The following is a 20126-nucleotide window of genomic DNA, read 5'->3' on the forward strand; positions in this document are numbered from 1 at the left end:
CTTGCACGACACGCAATTGATCTCTGAACATCAATCGATCTCGTCAACATGTATCAGGGCATGCATGAACCGAATGGTATGCCAAAACTAAGACGCGAAGCGACACGTAGTGGAGGCAAAGTGAAACTTCAAACGAACCGTTTGTTTGTATGCATGTCGGACAAATTACAAATAAACATTGGAAATACAAGCATGGTCTAGGCCCACATGCGAATGATACTCGGCAGAATGTTCAAATGAGCCATGCAGGAGGATGGACTCGACCGGAGGGCGACATGATCGATGGAGAAGAGGGTTGGAGATGAATGAGAAATAAGCGAACGCCACATGATTATACTTGACCGGCTCAAATAAACAATAAGTTGTCTCGCTTGGCCTACATAGTGAAAGGCCTAATGCGCAACGCGGAGCACTGACGCTCGAATATGGCCGGGAAAACAGGGAAACCGACATGTGGGGCACACCTGTCGGGACGACGTAGTGCAAACTAGTCCAATGGAGGAGCTGGCCCATGACCTCCTCGCCACCGGCAACCGTTCATGTGGGTCGTGGGGGCCAACAACGTGGCGCAGCTCTAGCACCGCCTCTGGACACGGCGACTGCGGTGAGCGGCACGCTCATCGTTGCTAGACACGGTCGGTTTTAGTGTGCCGAGGGTGGCGTTAGTGCTGTGGCACGACCAACAGCTAGTATGTTTGGTTTGTGCCCAAGGTTGCCCCATCAAAGCATTGGGTAGCCAAAATTTTGGTTGAGGTTTTGGTTGCCCATGATTTGGCCGACATCGGCAAGAAAAATGAACTAGAGTTGGCTAGAGTTCATTGGCATGCCAAAAAAATGGCAACCATCCATTTTTGGGTCATGACCAAAACCTCAAAAAAATGGCAACCATCCAAACAAAGACCAATCTTTGGGTCATGACCAAAATTTTGATAAGGTGCACTTTGGCCACAATCCAAACACACCCCAACACCCGGCTCATCGAGGATGCGCGGGGTGCCGGGACGCGTCCGCGGAGTGGTGTAGCGCGGCCAACTGCATCCTCACGACCTGAGACCATGCCGGGTCGTCTTGCTTTTTCAATGACATGCGCCGACCACATGTGAGCATAGGGCATCTCCAACGTTGCCATGACCGCAGCTGACTACCTTGGCACACCAAAAACCCTTGTCCCTCGCGCCGTCGCGCGCTGCGTTCCCAGCCGGCGCCAACTACCCGCATTCATGTCGTCCGTCCGTATGCCATCGTTAAGAGGCTCGGTACCCAAGGAACCAACTTTGGTGACTTAATGACGCACCAGGACGCTTGGCCTCACCGGAATGCGCTACCTAAAGCGGCAACGCCCAGCTAACCTCCACACCACAGCGCATCGTCCTCCTACCTAGCACCACATCCGCCATGACCGCAAGCGCGACCGCTCTGCGGGAGAGCTTGTCTTCGAGGATGGAGCTCGAGGTCGCTGCCCTCGCTCAAGTCGCCGCACAAGCGGTGGCTACGCTGGCGGCCGACGACGGGAGCACCGTCAGCCACGCGTCCTACTTGCCGCCGTCCAACGTCCGACACCGCTGAGGTCGGGGACTCCTCCGAGGATGAGTAGGGCATCAGAGGCGGCAGGGCATGGTGTGCCAACTGGCCGGCCCGTCTCCCGTGTTCTACTTTTCCTCGCCGGAGACCGCACCTTCACTTCACGGGTCTTGAACCCTGCCCCCGTACATGGAGATCGCAGATGGAGGACGTCGGTCGCTGCCGTAGAATAGGTTTAGGGTCGGGTTTATTTTATTTTTATGTCCTATAAAAGTTCGAAATGTAATGAAAATCTGCCGTGTTTGCATTAATCTCGGCCGGTGTATATGAACTTTCACAATAATATAGTATATTGTAGGAGTACTAGCAAGATGCCCGTGCGTTGCACGAAAGATCAAGATCTTGTGGGAGAAAAGGATGAATGAGGGAAGGCCTTATCTGCAAATGCACATTCACGCATTTCACATTTTTCTACATCTACGGGAACCTCCGAAAGGGTTAACGTAAATTGCCTCTCTCTCTCCTCCCCTGATTTTCATGGTGGTGGGCCCCTCCCTCCCCCCAATCTACAATCAACAGCTCACACGTTTCACATTATGTTAATTACATAATTGGGACTACGTAGGTGTAGCATTACTCGTCCTAAAAAACCCAACTAAGCCAACCTCCGAGCATATCGCGTGGGAAAAGACCCGGCCGCGCCGTTTTAGTCGGGATTACCGGATTACTAGTAGTAGTATCGATGGATCGGGCGAAGCAACAAGTTTTTTTTAAGGGGAGCGAAGCACCTAGTTTAAAAGGAAAAAAGGCGGTACACTCACAGCACCCCTGTCATGGTCGCATTGCACCCCACACACGTTCGGTCCTGCACACGGCTCACGCAAACGGAACGCGCTTCGGCTTGCCTCTTCACTGACACGTGGGACTGCACTTGGAGAAACCGACCATGCACCAAACTGCCCCCGCCCACCGCGCGAAAATCCTCCCCCACCCAAAAATCCCCCCCAAATCCTAGATTCAACCACCCTTCGGCCAACTAGCCAATAATATTCCCCAAACCCCCCTCCCCCCCTCCACTCCATTCGCTCCGCCAAAGCCGCCCTCCCCGCCACGCCGATACGTCGGCGCCGCGGTTCGTCGAGGGGACGCACGGTGATCCTCTTGCTCCCATAGTACGCTCTCATAGACTGCCGTCCTCTAGCCGCGCCGCCACCGCTGGCGACGTTCTTGTGGAGGCGCACGGCGGTCAACACCGCCACCGCTGGCGACGTTCGTGTGGAGACGCACGGCGGTCAGCTTCTCCCACGGTATATGCATTCTAGACTGAGGCCCCGTGCATGTCGGTGTAGCGCTGAATGTTAGCTGATAGACGCTGTTAATCTCACTGTTTGCCGAAGCAGTTTACAATCAATATGCTCTGCTTAAGAAGCTTCCTTGCCCTGTTCTGCACTCAATCTGCTTAGCTGAGATGGCATGCCAAGGCCAATTAGTGGCTAAAATATCCTGCCATATATTTATTATGACGTAGATTGCCATGGTCTAGTAGCCAATCTGTTAGGTGAAATAGCTCTACACCGTTTTATACTCGATCTTTGTTGCTGCGATGGCATTCGATAGTTTGATGGCTGTGTGCTCGGCCTCATTGACTGCTGAAACAGCCTGCCATAATTTAGCACTCAAATCTGTTTGCTGAATTAGCTTTACATATATTTTGTTACTTAGATCTGCTCGTCCAAATATCTTGCCATAGCTTTAGACATCGACCTAGGTATTTTCTTCTGGACTTCATAAAAAAGCATATATGTTTTTCCTGTAATATCTAGTAGAAGAACTAATTTGTATGTCTAACAGATGGACAGGACTTGGATAACTTCTGCTCGAAGATTCTCCGCTGCATATGTCGAGGGGGTTGAAAACTTCATGAACTTTATCAGAGCTGAGTACGGTGGTCCGAAATCAGATGTGCTCTACCCATGTAGCAGTTGTATGAATTCCGTTACAAGACCCCAGTCAACTGTGCAAAATCATCTACACTTGTATGGGATGTCGGTCACATATACTAGGTGGGTTCATCATGGTGAAGCTGTGAACGTCAATGTTATTGACTACGTGGAAGCAGCAGATCACCATCTTGATCTGCCTGATGCTCAGGTGGAAGAGGAGGAGGAGGAGGTGGTTGCGGAGCCAGTGAGTTTGACCAACATTGAAACAATGCTACGGAATGCTCGTGCATTTCATGAACTTTCACCTGCAGAAGAAAAACGATGGGCCCGCATGTTGGAACAATGCAACGTGGCTGTCACCCCAGGAAATAAGCTGTCAGTATTCTCAGCTATGGTCACCTTTCTTCAGGTGAAGACATCTGAGCGGATGACCAACAAATCATTCGATGCGATGTTGGCTGCTTTCCGCAAAGCTTTCCCAGATGCGTCTGAGCTGCCACACACCTACAGTAAAATGAAGAATTTCCTTCGTGCAGTTGGAATTGGATATGATAAGATCCATGTTTGTAAGAATAATTGTGTTCTGTTTCGGAAGGATTATGCCAACTTAAGTGAATGCCCGAAATGCAAATCATCAAGATGGAAAGATGGTGATGCTGTGAAGAGGATTCCACATAGTGTTCTGAGACATTTTCCAATTACACCAAGATTGCAGAGGTTGTTTCATGATGCTGAAACAATAGAGGATGTACTGTGGCATTCTTGGAACCAGGATTTCAGATATCAGAATGTAATGAGCCATCCATCACATGGTAGTGAGTGGAAAAGCTTCAATCAGAAGCACGAAACGTTTGTTGCTGACCCGAGAAACATTAGACTTGGCTTAGCTTCAGATGGATTTAACCCATTTGGCCACCAGAGCCACATATAGCATGTGGCCAGTGCTTGTTATCCCTTACAACATGCCTCCAAATGTCTGCACTAAAGAATCAAACTACATGATGGCCTTGCTCATGACAGGTCCAAAAAGTCCTGGAAAGCATTTTGATTTGTTCATGGAGCCTCTTGTGGAGGAACTTCAACAGCTATGGAGGGGTGTTCTCACTCGAGACCTATATAGCAACCCACCAGCTGATTTCTTTCAGCGTGCTGTTATAATTTGGTGCATCCATGATTATCCGACTTTGGGCACTATGTCAGGGCGAACGACACATGGTTACAATGCATGTGTTCGCTGTGACAGGAATCCGCTGTCATACGCAATACTTAGCAAGATTTGTTACATTGGACACTGCCGTTTCCTTGCCAAGGACAAGCCGCATCCTAGAAATGTAACAGCCCCAAAATTGGGTTATCAATTTTTGTGCTGTTATTCTCTCCTGGCACTCATTTTCAAAATCTTCTCCTGAGTTTGCTGGATGACTCTGAGAAATTTTGTCATTTCCAACCTTTCAAAACCTTGCTCATGTCTTTTTCAGTGGGCAAGACCTCATTTGCATCAGCTCAAATCCTCTACCCTAATTCCAAATTTTTGGAATTTGAATAGGTCCTTTGTGCTTACAAAGGAGCCATCATTTTCCTTGATCTGTTGATCCTCCCAATTGTTCCCAGAGATCCTCCTATCTTTCTGAACCTTGGATATGAAAAATAATTGCTAAGTCCAATGCAATATTTTTGAATTTTTATTTATTCCTTTTCTTGCCTTTTCCGAGGAATAAAATCCAAAGGCATAGCTAGCCATCTCCTAAATTCATGAGAATTGGTGGAGATGATGCTTATGCCTAATCCAAGCTCTAGCAAGTATATTGGCCATAATTAAATAAGGAAAATTGCCATTTCCTATTTAATGCCAATACTGCATTTCTGCCATTTTCCAAAGGAACTACTATTTTTATAGGAGAGAAAATTCCCACATAAATTGTGGAGCTTGTCCTTGATATATAATCACTAGTTCCATCCTAATCTCATGTTCCTCAGTTCAAAAATTTGGCACATGATCCAATGCAAGTTTCTGCCTTCTCTGAAATTTTGCAAAGGAAGGGCTTTATTCCTAATTCCAATTGAGCTGCAATTTGGGAGGGTGTTTAACATGTATAAATAACCCATGGATGCCAAATATGAGCTCAATCCATTCATCCTAGCTCCCTGTGCAATTTTTCAAAGTTTCTGACCAGAATGCAACTTTGTGAAGGAAGTACCTTCATAGAGTCTCCAAATGGGATAAAACTTTCCATCCTCTCAAGTATCTCAAATCATTAGCCTCCACCCAAATTCAGTTCATTTCATTGAACTATGTGAGCACATGAGCAATTCTTGGTTCTGTCCAATTTTTCAGTTTGTGAAGCAAGTGCATCTTATCTTGCTCCATTATGGCTGAAACTTTTCCCAGGCCTCCTCCTATCTATATGATCCATATCCACAAGATTTTGGCTCATTTCATCTAGCCAATTGCCCTGAGGATGTTTCTGAAGTTTTTGGACAGAACTGATAGCTGTGAAGAAAGTACCATTTTGGCAAGTCCATTTGGTATGATATTTTTGCAGCATCTACCTATGATCAAATCATCAGGCTTTGCCAAGTTTTAGCTTAATCCAGCACTCCTAGTGAGTGCTTGTTCATCATTCAGTTTCTGGGTCAGATTTGGTAGTTGTACAACAACTATGGTAAATAGTTGTCCAAATTACCTCATAATCTCCAGGTCCGTAGTCCTTGTTACCCTAACCTCCCAGACATCAAATTTACCTTTTACCCTCTCTGGTTTACTCGCTAGGATGTTGCCAAGTTTGCAACAGCAAACTTGTGCAGCTTGGTTTACTCAGTTCAATTTGTCTCTGCCCGTTTCTTTACCATGGTAATACTCCACTCTGGAAGGACTACGCGGTAGACATGAGCTGGCCTCAGTAAAAACTCCAGAGTGCGCCATGTCAGTGGTGACTACGAGGGCAGCCAGCCAAAACGGTGGTCTATCCACTGTTCTCGTCGGCAGCGCTGCTCCGATTGTCTCTGGCCTCGCCATTAATGCCCAACAGCTCCCCCTCGACGTCGTCTTCCCCCTGGACCTCTGGCCCCCTTCGGTTTCTTCTCCAGCGAGTCGTGCCAACGACCGAAACAGTGCCCGCCTGCGCATCATCGCCTTCCTCCCCGGTGTCCTCTTCCTCCATTCGTCCGCGAGCTTTGCTCGATTCCATGAGCCTTTGGCGCTCGTCTGCTTCCCGCTCGTCGCCTTCCCATGCGCCCCCGTGACTGCTGCGGCCGGCAGAGCCATGGCCAGACTCGCTCGGCGGCCCCCGGCTCGGGTGCCTTTGCCCCGGCTATAAATAGCCCGCCGTCGAGCCTCTGGAGATAATCAGCAGCCTCTCCCCACCTCTCTATGCCTCGCCAACCCCTCCTCTCGTCCCCGGAGTCGCTCCTCGACCTCCACCGTCGCCATAGCCGCCGCCTCGGGTCTCTCCCGATTCCGGCGATGCCGTGCTTCCCTCTCCGTTCCTCCACCACCACCGCATCCCCCATGCTCCAGTGAGCCGCCCCATAGCCTCGGCTTCCTCTCTCCCTCACCAGAACCACGTGTTCACCGGCGACCGAAGCCCTGCTCCGTCGCAAGCCCTGCTGCGGCCGCTGCAAAGCTCTCCGGCGGCAGTAACCCCCACCCCGAGATGCGCCTCTCCGTCCTGCGCATTTCGGTAGGTCGCACGCCGTGAGCGGTGGCCGGAGTCGCCGGCGCTCCTCGTCGGGGCGATCCCCTGCCTCGGCTCGTCGCGCCCCCGAGCGGGAGGAAGAAGAAGGCCAGGCGGGCCCCGCCCAGCGTTGAACCTGCCTCTGGGCCCCGCCTGTCGGCCTCTGCACGCTGACCGGGCCGGCTCGCTGAGCTGGCGTAAGTGGAGACGCCCCGCGCGAATGCGCTTTCGTTTCTCGAAAGCGTACTTCGTCACGGCTTCAGAGAGAAATGCGTTTTCGTTTTCTCAAAACATACTTTCTGTCGCCTGCGGTCAATAATGCGCTTTCCCTTCTCTGAAAACGTATTTTCCTTAATGCGTTTTCTGTTTTAACCGACAAGGGCTTGTGTGTGAATATTTATTTTACAGATTAGTCCCTGTCATTCAAACGGCCGTATCTTTGCAACCACAACTCCGATTGAGGTGATTCCAGCGCTCACGTTCTCTGTTCGTCGAGCTCTTTCCGTTAGTATCATTTTCATTTTGTTTCCACACAGTGAAAATGACCATTTTGCCCTTGCACGTAAACAGCCCCCTCCGAGAGAGAACTGTTTTCGGCAAATCTTTCCGCGATCATTTCGCACTTCTTCCCGAAGTATTTGCCGACCCCCAGGCAAGCCAACCTCTTATCATGAGCCCCGAACTTGCATGTTGACTTTCCTTGCACCTTGTGTGTGTGTAGTTGCAGTTGTTTCACATCGTTTTCGTCTGCAGTTATTCCATTATGCCTGTCATGCACGCTTGTGTTTTCACGATATCGTTTGCCATGCTAATTAGAATGTTGTTATTGATAATGCCATGTCACTACTCTACTTTATTTGCATGTCATCGTTATAAAATGTTATGAGGATAGTAATGCACCGTTGATATGCTATTACTTGGTATTATCATGTTCTTGATGCTATAGTTGTGCACTTGAGAAGTTCAATATTTTGTTCATGCATTTGTATGCTGCATGCTCATTGTTGCATTCATGTTTATGATGATGGAGAAGGAATTAAAATGACTTAATAATAATAAACCTCCTCCGTCATCGATGGGATCGAGTCATAGTGCCACCAAATCGAACTTTTTCAGTGCAGCCACATTTGCCTTATTGGGAAGGCCTTAATGCGATCTATTGTCGTGCCTCTCGCCGGTGCCTCCAACTAGGGAAGGTTATGGGCATGCTTACCCTGATCAGGTAGGCGGACATAACCTTGTGTGCCCGTTGTTAGAATTTTTGGTACCGGTCCCCGTGAGGGACGTTTTGGCCACGATGGTGGTCGTTGTGTCTTTGGTAGACACGGGGCCACCCAGGACTAGCCCAGTTGGGAGTGGGTCGGAGTGGCCGGGAGAGTGTCATGGCAGTAGGTCAGTTTCGTCGGAATGCCATTGGTCCACCCGAATGGGATGACGAGGCCATGGGTTCCGTGGTGTGGGTACAGTGTGCTACCTCTGCAGAGTGTATATAAAGTCTATCGATAGCAACACGTTCGTAGTAGGTCCCACTATCAGGTCTTGGTCGAAATGGAGGATAAACCTTAAATAACTAAGTTGATAATGAAATTGTGTAACAAATAACGTGACGACTTGGACTATGAGATAGTCGTGAGACAAGGTCTCGATGAGAGTTAGACCAAGCGTGGTCGTGGTTGTGATCGCCGGAAAGATCACCGTTCGGTTGCAAGGCAACCCGTTGGTAAGAGAGTCTGAGGGACTCGGTGCACAAGTTTGGTTGCATTGCATGAGTAATATATCATTATTTGCATTTAAAGAACCATGATAGAACAGAAGATGGTTGCATATATTTAACATGTTATGTCTGCATTGGATATGATCGGTAGCTTATTTTCAGCATAGTTTCATGATGCCATGCCATGCTTTGATTTATATGTTAAATTATGCCATGATTAAGATGATATGCTATGTTTTGCCATTGCCATGTAGAGGCAGGTTTTGATATGCCATGATTACTGTCATGTTAGTAGATGCTATGATATTGTTCATGCTTAGTTGATCTTTATCATGCCATGTTTAGTAATTGATATGAGATAGGATGTTACATGAGCTCGGTTGTTGCCTTGTCTTCTGCTTGTTCGGATGCTATGAATTTGGTTTTCTTGCAAGTACATTCAATGTACTGACCTGGCGTGTCACGCCAGTTTTGTAGGTCATACTCGAATCGTTCGCTTGATCCATCGAGCTAGGCCGTAACCTTGCCAGTCCTGTGAGTTGTGGAGCCCAGCCAGAGTTGTTATGCTGTCAAACCAAGACTTCCACCAAAATTTAAATAGACTTCCGCTGTCTTTTTATAGCCTTAGGGCTATGCCAGATGATTGTCTTCATAAATGATGTACTCTTCTATACATGCATTTGATGAATATTCTTGTACCTGGAATGTTGTATCTTGGACCTGTCATGCGTCAGGTGTTATCCTGGGCTGACGTGCGAAGGCCCCCTGATCCATGCGGATCGGGGTGCCACAGGACATGGTATCAGAGCAGCCAGGCTGGCATAGGTTATCCTAGCATTAGATCGCCACTACCATTAACCCGTATGGCCCTAAGGGATTTGACCCGTCCCTGGCATCCGGCATGGCCACTGTTAATCAACAGGTGGCGCAGTCGGGACCGACACGTCCTCGCCCCGCTGTCCCCGCCTAGTTATCCGCGAAACGAATAGCAACCGCATCCTTTCTGGTCGGCCGCACCGCTTGCCCTTCGCCATTAAGGGAAAGGGGCCACACCATGCGGGCATGTCCCGCATAGCTGCCTATAAAAGCCCCCCCTTTCCGCTTGCCATATCGTTCACCCCTCAGTCAGCCATATCCCTGCAGAGAAGCCTAGCTAGTAGCACTCCAGCCATGGCTAGCACCTTCAAAGCCCCCAAGTTTCACACCCGCACCGGTGCCGTCAACCACACTGGCTTTCCACCCCTTCTTACTGAGATGCTCACCAAAGCCTTTGGCTGTAAGGCTAGCCCCGATTACCCGGTGTTCCAATCGACACCCGTCCCTCACCTTCACCGCTATGATGCAAGAGTGCGCATCGTCCCAGGTCCCGCAGTAGATGGCCAGCCATTGGTTTTTCATTGTAGAGCCATGCCTACCTCTGATTTAGCCATTCAGTCCGCTGCTGTGGAGGCTATCCTATACCTCCGAACCAAGTTCCCGCAAGTGGCAGAGAGGCGGGAGTTCTGCTTTTTCCCCGTTGTGACAGAAGCAGGAATTCAGCCTCCTACCACTGTTCCGGGAGATGACCTAGCAATCGCTCGCCTGGTGCAATACATCACTGCCTAGGGGATGATGATTTCGAAGATGCTTGCCGAGTTTAGAACTCTGGACAACGATGCGGTGCGAGTTGTCCAGGAAGCTTACCGTGAGTCTCTTAAGTTCGCATCTCAAGTCATTTGCCCAACGCCATCCGAACCAGTGCTACCCTCTCAGCCTGTGTTGTGGCCTAGACCCAACATCATCACCCTTGACAAGGCTCTTTTACGGATCCACTAGCAGCATTTGCTTGGATCAATTTCAGCCACACCCCCAGCAACCGAACACCAACCCATAGTGATGTCGGACGATGAAGATGGAGATTGGCTCAGTCTTCGTCCTCCCGGAGAGCCCCAGCAAGGCAAGTCCTCTGCATGACATCAGTCACGCAGTAAGATGATCAGTCTGTCGGTTCATCCCCGATATGAGGATAGAACCATGTATCCCAGAGTAAGTTGTTCGTTTAGTGCGTAGAGCGTTCGTGCTCTGTTGTATGCTAGTACTGTTGTAATCCATATGTCGTGTTCTATGTATGCTTTTGTGCTTTTGTTTTTGTATTGTTTTTTGCTTGTCTCTCTGTCAAGCAGAAATGTTTGACAGGGTTGACACTCTGTTGCTAACAAGATTTTAATTAGTAGATCACATACACTAAAACAACATTGACTCGTCTCGAGTCTATAATAAAATGCGCGCTGGTGTAGGTATATGTATGCCAGGAGTACATATACCCACTAGCATTAAAACACCTTAGAATGATTTGTCTGCTATGTTTTTCATTGCATGATTATTGTCTCGGTCTGTTTGTTAGTTTAGATTACTGCATAATACACGCATACCCGGTTCACCCATGAGTACATTCGGGCAGTACTCGGGGAATGCAAAGTCACATATCCCTATCTATTTGTGCATACACCGTGTGCCGGATTTTCAAAATCCAGAACCTCGCAGAGGCATTTCCGCCTGGAAATTCCTCGTCTCTAATTCTTTTTCCCGATTTCATTTCCGGAGAAACACTGCCAACTTTATTTCACCCGATCCAGTACATCTACCCCGATACATGTTTCACCCTCGATTCTACCTCGACACCTACGTTTCGTGGAGGAATCCGCGAAATTTTTCTCGGTGCCCCAACTTGTTTGAGTTTAACCAAAGGGTAAATTAACCCAGAGGTTTTCCCTGGAGTGGTTATCTTTTTGATTGTGTTGTAACCCTAGGAATGCCGAGGACGAGATTCTTTTTAAGGGGGAAAGAGTTGTAACAGCCCCAAAATTGGGTTATCAATTTTTGTGCTGTTATTCTCTCCTTGCACTCATTTTCAAAATTTTCTCCTGAGTTTGCTGGATGACTCTGAGAATTTTTGTCATTTCCAACCTTTCAAAACCTTGCTCATGTCTTTTTCAGTGGGCAAGACCTCATTTGCATCAGCTCAAATCCTCTCAAACCCTAATTCCAAATTTTTGGAATTTGAATAGGTCCTTTGTGCTTACAAAGGAGCCATCATTTTCCTTGATCTGTTGATCCTCCCAATTGTTCCCAGAGATCCTCCTATCCTTCTAAAACTTGGATATGCAAAAATATTGCTAAGTCCAATGCAATATTTTTGAATTATGATTTATTCCTTTTCTTCCCTTTCTGAGGAATAAAATCCAAAGGCATAGCTAGCCATCTCCTAAATTAATGAGAATCGGTGGAGATGATACTTATGCCTAATCCAAGCTCTAGCAAGTATATTGGCCATAATTAAATAAGGAAAATTGCATTTTCCTATTTAATGCCAATATTGCATTTCTGCCATTTTCCAAAGGAACTACTATTTTCATAGCAGAGAAAATTCCCACAGAAATTGTGGAGCTAGTCTTTGCTATATAATCACTAGTTCCATCCTAATCTCATGTTCCTTAGTTCAAAAATTTGGCACATGATCCAATGCAAGTTTCTGCATTCTCTGAAATTTTGCAAAGGAAGTGCTTTATTCCTAATTCCAATTGAGGTGCAATTTGGCAGGGTGTTTAACATGTATAAATAACCCATGGATGCCAAATATGAGCTCAATCCATTCATCCTAGCTCCCTGTGCAAATTTTCAAAGTTTCTGACCAGAATGCAACTTTGTGAAGGAAGTACCTTCATAGAGTCTCCAAATGGGATGAAACTTTTCCATCCTCTCAAGTATCTCAAATCATTAGCCTCCACCCAAATTCAGTTCATTTCATTGAACTATGTGAGCCCATGAGCAATTCTTGGTTCTGTCCAATTTTTCAGTTTGTGAAGCAAGTGCATCTTATCTTGCTCCATTATGGCTGAAACTTTTCCCAGGCCTCCTCCTATCTATACGATCCATCTCCACAAGATTTTGGCTCATTTCATCTAGCCAATTGCCCTGAGGATGTTTCTGAAGTTTTTGGACAGAACTGATAGCTGTGAAGAAAGTACCATTTTGGCAAGTCCATTTGGTATGATATTTTTGCAGCATCTACGTATGATCAAATCTAGAGGCTTTGCCAAGTTTTAGCTTAATCCATCACTCCTAGTGAGTGCTTGTTCATCATTCAGTTTCTGGGTCAGATTTGGTAGTTGTACAACAACTATGGTAAATAGTTGTCCAAATTACCTCATAATCTCCAGGACCGTAGTCCTTGTTACCCTAAGCCTCCCACACATCAAATTTACCTTTTACCCTCTCTGGTTTACTCTCTAGGATGTTGCAGAGTTTGCAACAGCAAACTTGTGCAGCTTGGTTTACTCAGTTCAATTTGTCTCTGCCCGTTTCGTTACCATGGTAATACTCCACTCTAGAAGGACTACGCGGTAGACATGAGCTGGCCTCAGTAAAAACTCCAGAGCGCGCCTTGTCAGTGGTGACTACGAGGGCAGCCAGCCAAAACGATGGTCTAGCCACTGTTCTCGTCGGCAGCACTGCTCCGACCGTCTCTGGCCTCGCCAATAATGCCCAACAGCTCCCCCTCGACGTCGTCTTCCCCTGGACCTCCGGCCCCCTTCGTTTTCTTCTCCGGCGAGTCGTGCCAACGACCGAAACAATGCGCTCCTGCGCATCGTCGCCTTCCTCCATGGTGTACTCTTCCTCCGTTCGTCCGCGAGCTTTACTCGATTCCGTGAGCCTTTGGCGCTCGTCTGCTTCCCCCTCGTCGCCTTCCCATGCGCCCCCGTGACTGCTGCGGCCGGCAGAGCCATGCCCGGACTCGCTCGGCGGCCACCGGCTCGGGTGCCTTTGCCCCGGATATAAATAGCCCGCCCTCGAGCCTCTGGAGATCATCAGCAGCCTCTCCCCACCTCTCTATGCCTCCCCAACCCCTCCTCTCGTCCCCGGAGTCACTCCTCGACCTCCACCGTCGCCATAGCCGCCGCCTCCGGTCTCTCCCGATTCCGGCGATGCCGTGCTTCCCTCTCCGTTCCTCCACCACCACCGCATCCCCCATGCTCCAGTGAGCCGCCCCATAGCCTCGGCTTCCTCTCTCCCTCACCAGAACCCCGTGTTCACCGGCGACCGAAACCCTGCTCCGTCGCAAGCCCTGCTGCGGCCGCTGCAAAGCTCTCCGGCGGCAGTAACCCCCACCCCGAGATGCGCCTCTCCGTCCTGCGCATTTCGGTAGGTCGCACGTCGTGAGCGGTGGCCGGAGTCGCCGGCGCTCCTTGTCGGGGCGATCCCCTGCCTCGGCTCGTCGCGCCCTCGTGCGGGAGGAAGAAGAAGGCCTGGCGGGCCCCGCCCAGCATTGACCCTGCCTCTGGGCCCCGCCTGTCGGCCTCTGCACGCTGACCGGGCCGGCTCGCTGAGCTGGCGTAAGTGGAGACGCCCCGTGCGAATGCGCTTTCGTTTCTCGAAAGCGTACTTCGTCACGGCTTCAGAGAGAAATGCGTTTTCGTTTTCTCAAAACATACTTTCTGTCGCCTGCGGTCAATAATGCGCTTTCCCTTCTCTGAAAACGTATTTTCCTTAGTGTGTTTTCTGTTTTAACCGACAAGGGCCTGTTTGTGAATATTTATTTTACAGATTAGTCCCTGTCATTCAAACGGCCGTATCTTTGCAACCACAACTCCGATTGAGGTGATTCCAGCGCTCACGTTCTCTGTTCGTCGAGCTCTTTCCGTTGGTGTAATTTTAATTATGTTTCCACACAGTGAAAATGACCATTTTGCCCTCGCATGTAAACAGCCCCCTTTGAGAGAGAACTGTTTCCGGCAAATCTTTCCGCGATCGTTTCGCACTTCTTCCCAAGTATTTGCCGACCCCCAAGCAAGCCAACCTCTTACCATGAGCCCCGAACTTGCATGTTGACTTTTCTTGCACCTTGTGTGTGTGTAGTTGCAGTTGTTTCACGTCGTTTTCGTCTGCAGTTATTCCATTATGCCTGTCATGCACGCTTGTGTTTTCACGATATCGTTTGCCATGCTAATTAGAATGTTGTTATTGATAATGCCATGTCACTACTCCACTTTATTTGCATGTCATCGTTATAAAATGTTATGAGGATAGTAATGCACCGTTGATATGCTATTACATGGTATTGTCATGTTCTTTATGCTATAGTTGTGCACTTGAGAAGTTCAATATTTTGTTCATGCATTTGTATGCTGCATGCTCATTGTTGCATTCATGTTTATGATGATGGAGAAGGAATTAAAATGACTTAATAATAATAAACCTCCTCCGTCATCGATGGGATCGAGTCATAGTGCCACCAAATCGAACTTTTTCAGTGCAGCCACATTTGCCTTATTGGGAAGGCCTTAATGCGATCTATTGTCGTGCCTCTCGCCGGTGCCTCCAACTAGGGAAGGTTATGGGCATGCTTACCCTGATCAGGTAGGCGGACATAACCTTGTGTGCCCGTTGTTAGAATTTTTGGTACCGGTCCCCGTGAGGGACGTTTTGGCCACGACGGTGGTCGTTGTGTCTTTGGTAGACATGGGGCCACCCAGGACTAGCCCAGTTGGGAGTGGGTCGGAGTGGACAGGAGAGTGTCATGGCAGTAGGTCAGTTTCGTCGGAATGCCGTTGGTCCACCCGAATGGGATGACGAGGCCATGGGTTCCGTGGTGTGGGTACAGTGTGCTACCTCTGCAGAGTGTATATAAAGTCTCTCGATAGCAACACGTTCGTAGTAGGTCCCACTATCAAGTCTTTGTTGAAATGGAGGATAAACCTTAAATAACTAAGTTGATAATGAAATTGTGTAACAAATAATGTGACGACTTGGACTATGAGATAGTCGTGAGACAAGGTCTCGATGAGAGTTAGACCAAGTGTGGTCGTGGTTGTGATCGCCGGAAAGATTACCGTTCGGTTGCGAGGCAACCCATTGGTAAGAGAGTCCGAGGGACTCGGTGCACAAGTTTGGTTGCATTGCATCAGTAATATATCATTATTTGCATTTAAAGAACCATGATAGAACAGAAGATGGTTGCATATAGTTAACATGTTATTTCTTCATTCGATATGATCGGTAGCTTATTTTCAGCATAGTTTCATGATGCCATGCCATGCTTTTATTTATATGTTAAATTATGCCATGATTGACATGATATGCTATGTTTTGCCATTGCCATGTAGAGGCAGGTTTTGATATGCCATGATTACTGTCATGTTAGTAGATGCTATGATATTGTTCATGCTTAGTTGATCTTTATCATGCCATGTTTAGTAATTGATATGAGATACGCTGTTACATGCGCTCGGTTCTTGCCTTGTCTTCTGCTTGTTTGGATGCTATGTATTTGGTTGTCTTGCAAGTACATTCAATGTACTGACCTGGCGTGTCATGCCAGTTTTGTAGGTCATACTCGAATCGTTCACTTGATCCATCGTGCTAGGCCGTAACCTTGCGAGTCCTGTGAGTTGTGGAGCCCAGCCAGAGTTGTTATGCTGTCAAACCAAGACTTCCGCCGCCATTTAAATAGACTTCCGCTGTCCTTTTATAGCCTTAGGGCTATGCTAGATGATTGTATTCATCAATGATGTACTCTTCTGTACATGTATTTGACGAATATTCTTGTACCTGGAATGCTGTATCTTGGACCTGTCGTGCGTCAGGTGTTATCCTGGGCTGACGTGCGAAGGCCCCCTGCTCCATGCGGATCGGGGTGCCACAAGAAAATACCATAGACATGTGTTCAATGCAAAGCATGAAAACAGTGATGCGCCAAAGAGGCTCACCGCCGATGAGTTGCAAGTGGAATTAGAGAAGGTCAGGCATATTACACCAGGAAACCATCTTGATAATGGTAGCGGGAAAAGGAAGCGTGGCAGGGCAGAAGAGAGATTATTGTTTACCGGCAGGTCCACTTTGTGGGACTTGGAGTATTGGAAAGATTTGGATCTGCGGCATAATCTTGATGTGATGCACATCGAGAAAAATATATGTGACAGCATTATCGGCATACTTCTTAATATTGAAGGCAAGACGAAAGATACCTTAAAATCTAGGATTGATTTGACACACCTGGGCATCAGAAAGGATTTGCAGGTGCAAGATGAAGGTCAACTATGGGATATGGCACCAGTTGTGTACGTCTTGGACAAGGTAAAAAGAAAAGAATTCTGCAAGGTCCTGTCACGTGTGAGATTCCCACATGGATTTGCTTCCAACCCTGAAAGGAGAGTTAGCGCAGATGGAGACAAGGTACAAGGGTTGAAAACTCATGACTGCCACGTCCTACTTCAAAGGGTTTTACCTGTTATCCTTAGAGGATTGGGCCGCCCTGACTTATACAGAGCAGTTGCAGAGTTGGGACAATTCTTCAGGGAACTCTGCAGTAGAAATATCAGGATAGATGCTTTGGAGCGTCTTAGAGACAAGATACCAACTATCCTATGTGACCTTGAGAAGATATATCCTCCAGCCTTCTTTGATGTGATGGTGCATTTGGCTGTTCATCTACCTGACGAGGCACTACTTAGAGGTCCAGTACAGTATGGCTGGATGTACCCGATTGAAAGGCGGCTAGGCACTTTCAAGGGCTATGTTAGGAACAGAGCTAGACCCGAGGGTTCCATTGCAGAGGCCTACATTGCTACAGAAGCATTGACATTCTGCTCAAAATACATTGAAACAACTGATCAGCTTAGCAAAGACATGGATGAAGATAATCCCGGGCTCAATGTTTTCGATTATTCTGTTCGAGTTACAGGGAAGAGTCCACAAGAGGACAAACCTAAAGATTTGGACAAAATGGTTTGGTATGTGTTGAATAACTGTCCTGAGATACTACCTTATATCAAGTAAGTGCTAAGTACTGCAGCTTATACAACGTAATCTACTAAACTTGCAGCACATTCTTATATGTTTAGATGTTTGACGCGATCACTATGTTGTGCAGCATCTACAAAAAGGAGTTACTGCTGCAAAATCCAAGAAACATTGGCAAACTGGTTATGGCAGGATTTGCGAAATGGTTCAAGAGCCATGTAAGCTTTTGAATTGCACTGTCAGTTTTTTCAAATATATTGAGTACATAAGATGATCAGCTTGTCTATTTTCTAACCATAGGTTAAGAAGATGCGGGAGGATGGGCAGGCAGTTGATGATGCCCTTTACTCACTAGCAACGGGTCCTGATACTCGGGTAAGACATTATGAATCTTGCGTTGTTGGAGATGTGGGCTACAACACCCTTGCACGAGACGAAGGCAGGAAGACACAAAACAATGCCATCATGAGCACGTATACGTATGACAAAGAGACAACTGAAATGTATGCTAACATAAAAGACATTGTTTAGTTGTAGTATATCTCCAGTTTCGAGGATCATCAGTGTGTGGTTCTGTTGTGCTGTCGTTGGTATAACCTGTTTTTCAGGATCGCAAAACCCAGAGCTGATGATTACTTCAAATCCATCAATGTCAAGGCGGCGTACCAGACCAACGAGCCTTTTATTTTGGCAAATCAAACAACACAGATCTTTTCCTTGGAAGACACATTTGCACGTAGCGACGACTGGAGAGTAGTGCAAAGGTTTGAGCAGAGGAATTCATTTAATGAAGTTGCACAACAAGATGATGCTTACACTGCTCCTGATGTACAAGATAACACAGATGTTCCTAATATCTTTGAGAACCATCACGTCAATGACGCCGGCGAAAAGATTTCCTGTCGTGCTGTGGACATACAAGAGTTGATCAAGAAGAAGCCAACGTTCGAGGACGTTGAGGACGAAGAAGAAGATGACACCATGGGGAATTATGATTCAGACTGATACACATGGCGAAGATGTTGATGCTGCTATTGCGGATGATGATTACATTGCTTTTGTCGTATTTGCCTGTCAGAAGACGTTTTTTATCTACTATGTGAAATTGTGTTTGCTATGACAACTGAAACCTGATGAACATGTTGTTTAGTATTTTCCTGTGAGAACATCACTTGTTATGTATGCTGATTTGTGTTTGGTGATTGTATGACGACTAAAACATGATGACATTGTTGTTTAGTTGTACTCATATTTGGCTATGAAACTTGAATTTGATGACATAGTTTGTTGTTGGACTGTAATTTGCTCGACGTCTTCGAATGAGAACAAAGCTGACCCGACAGGTCCTCTGCTAATTTATTTATTTATTACCAAAAGGGCCTCTGCTATTTATTTATTTATGAGCAAAAGGGGATACCCCCTGATTTCCGTTAATAGAAATCATTAGATGTTCACAACACTACGCCCAGCCTGCTACACAGGTTTCATTCATTACTAGTTTCAGCAAAGTGCTCATGTCATAGCCACTGAATACATCACGAGTGCTACAAACACTGCAAATAAAGAGACAATCATCCTACAGAGCACATCGATTTTGCCCATTATCTTCACAAGCTCTTCCATCTCCTCATTGCTGTCAAGGCCGTTCAGCAGTTGTTGCTTGGGCATGATCAGAGGAACTTCATCTTTAACCTTCTGCTCTGCATCTTCCTCTTCTGCCGCTCCTTCAGTTACTTGTCCAACACCCCAACCTGCTGGTATTGGGATTCCTCGGCTAACCAAATAATCAGCGTAGTTGCACTCCCCCACATCAGCAACTTCCCTGAAATACAAATCACACGAATCTTCCCTTTTCTGCACGAATCAAATTGGAAGATCATCAACCAAACTATTAAAAAAATCAGCAACTGAAAGCAGCAGAACAACACTTAAACATATTATTACCCCATGATTCGGGCATTTGTAGAAGACTCGGCCAGGGTTGAGGATTGTGGTTGAGACGCAACGGATGACTCTGCGTGATTTGCAGCAGTGGCACCACACCAACGGCAGCGGGTTGCGATGAGCAACCGGCTGCGGTGCGCGTGCCTACGGGGGTGTGATGAGACCCACAGGCGATGGTACGGGTGGCGACTTGGCGCATATTTGGTTGTTGCCTGCTGAAGAGCAGGTGGACGAGCAGCCAGCGGACATGGTTGTTGCGGCCAGAGCTTATGATGCTAGGCAGAGTAAGTAGAGAAGATGAGAAGCGAACGTTGGATATGTCAGTTTCATTACTTGCAGAGTAGCATAGCACCATATATAGTCATAGTCTAGGTTTGGATTCGAACCAGCTACAGGAGCACGTCTCTCTTTTTTCTAAAACTCAGTAATGTCTCTTTACTGGTACACTAGCTTGTTCTGTACGCCTTCTCAAGTCTTTGATTCCTCCACCTGACATCTGGGACCCACCGGAAGGGTCTCTGTATTTCGCGAAAAAAGCGTGCCCCCCCCCCC

The sequence above is a fragment of the Triticum aestivum genome, chromosome 1D (assembly GCF_018294505.1).
Source record: "Triticum aestivum cultivar Chinese Spring chromosome 1D, IWGSC CS RefSeq v2.1, whole genome shotgun sequence".
In the NCBI taxonomy this organism is placed as follows: Eukaryota; Viridiplantae; Streptophyta; class Magnoliopsida; order Poales; family Poaceae; genus Triticum; species Triticum aestivum.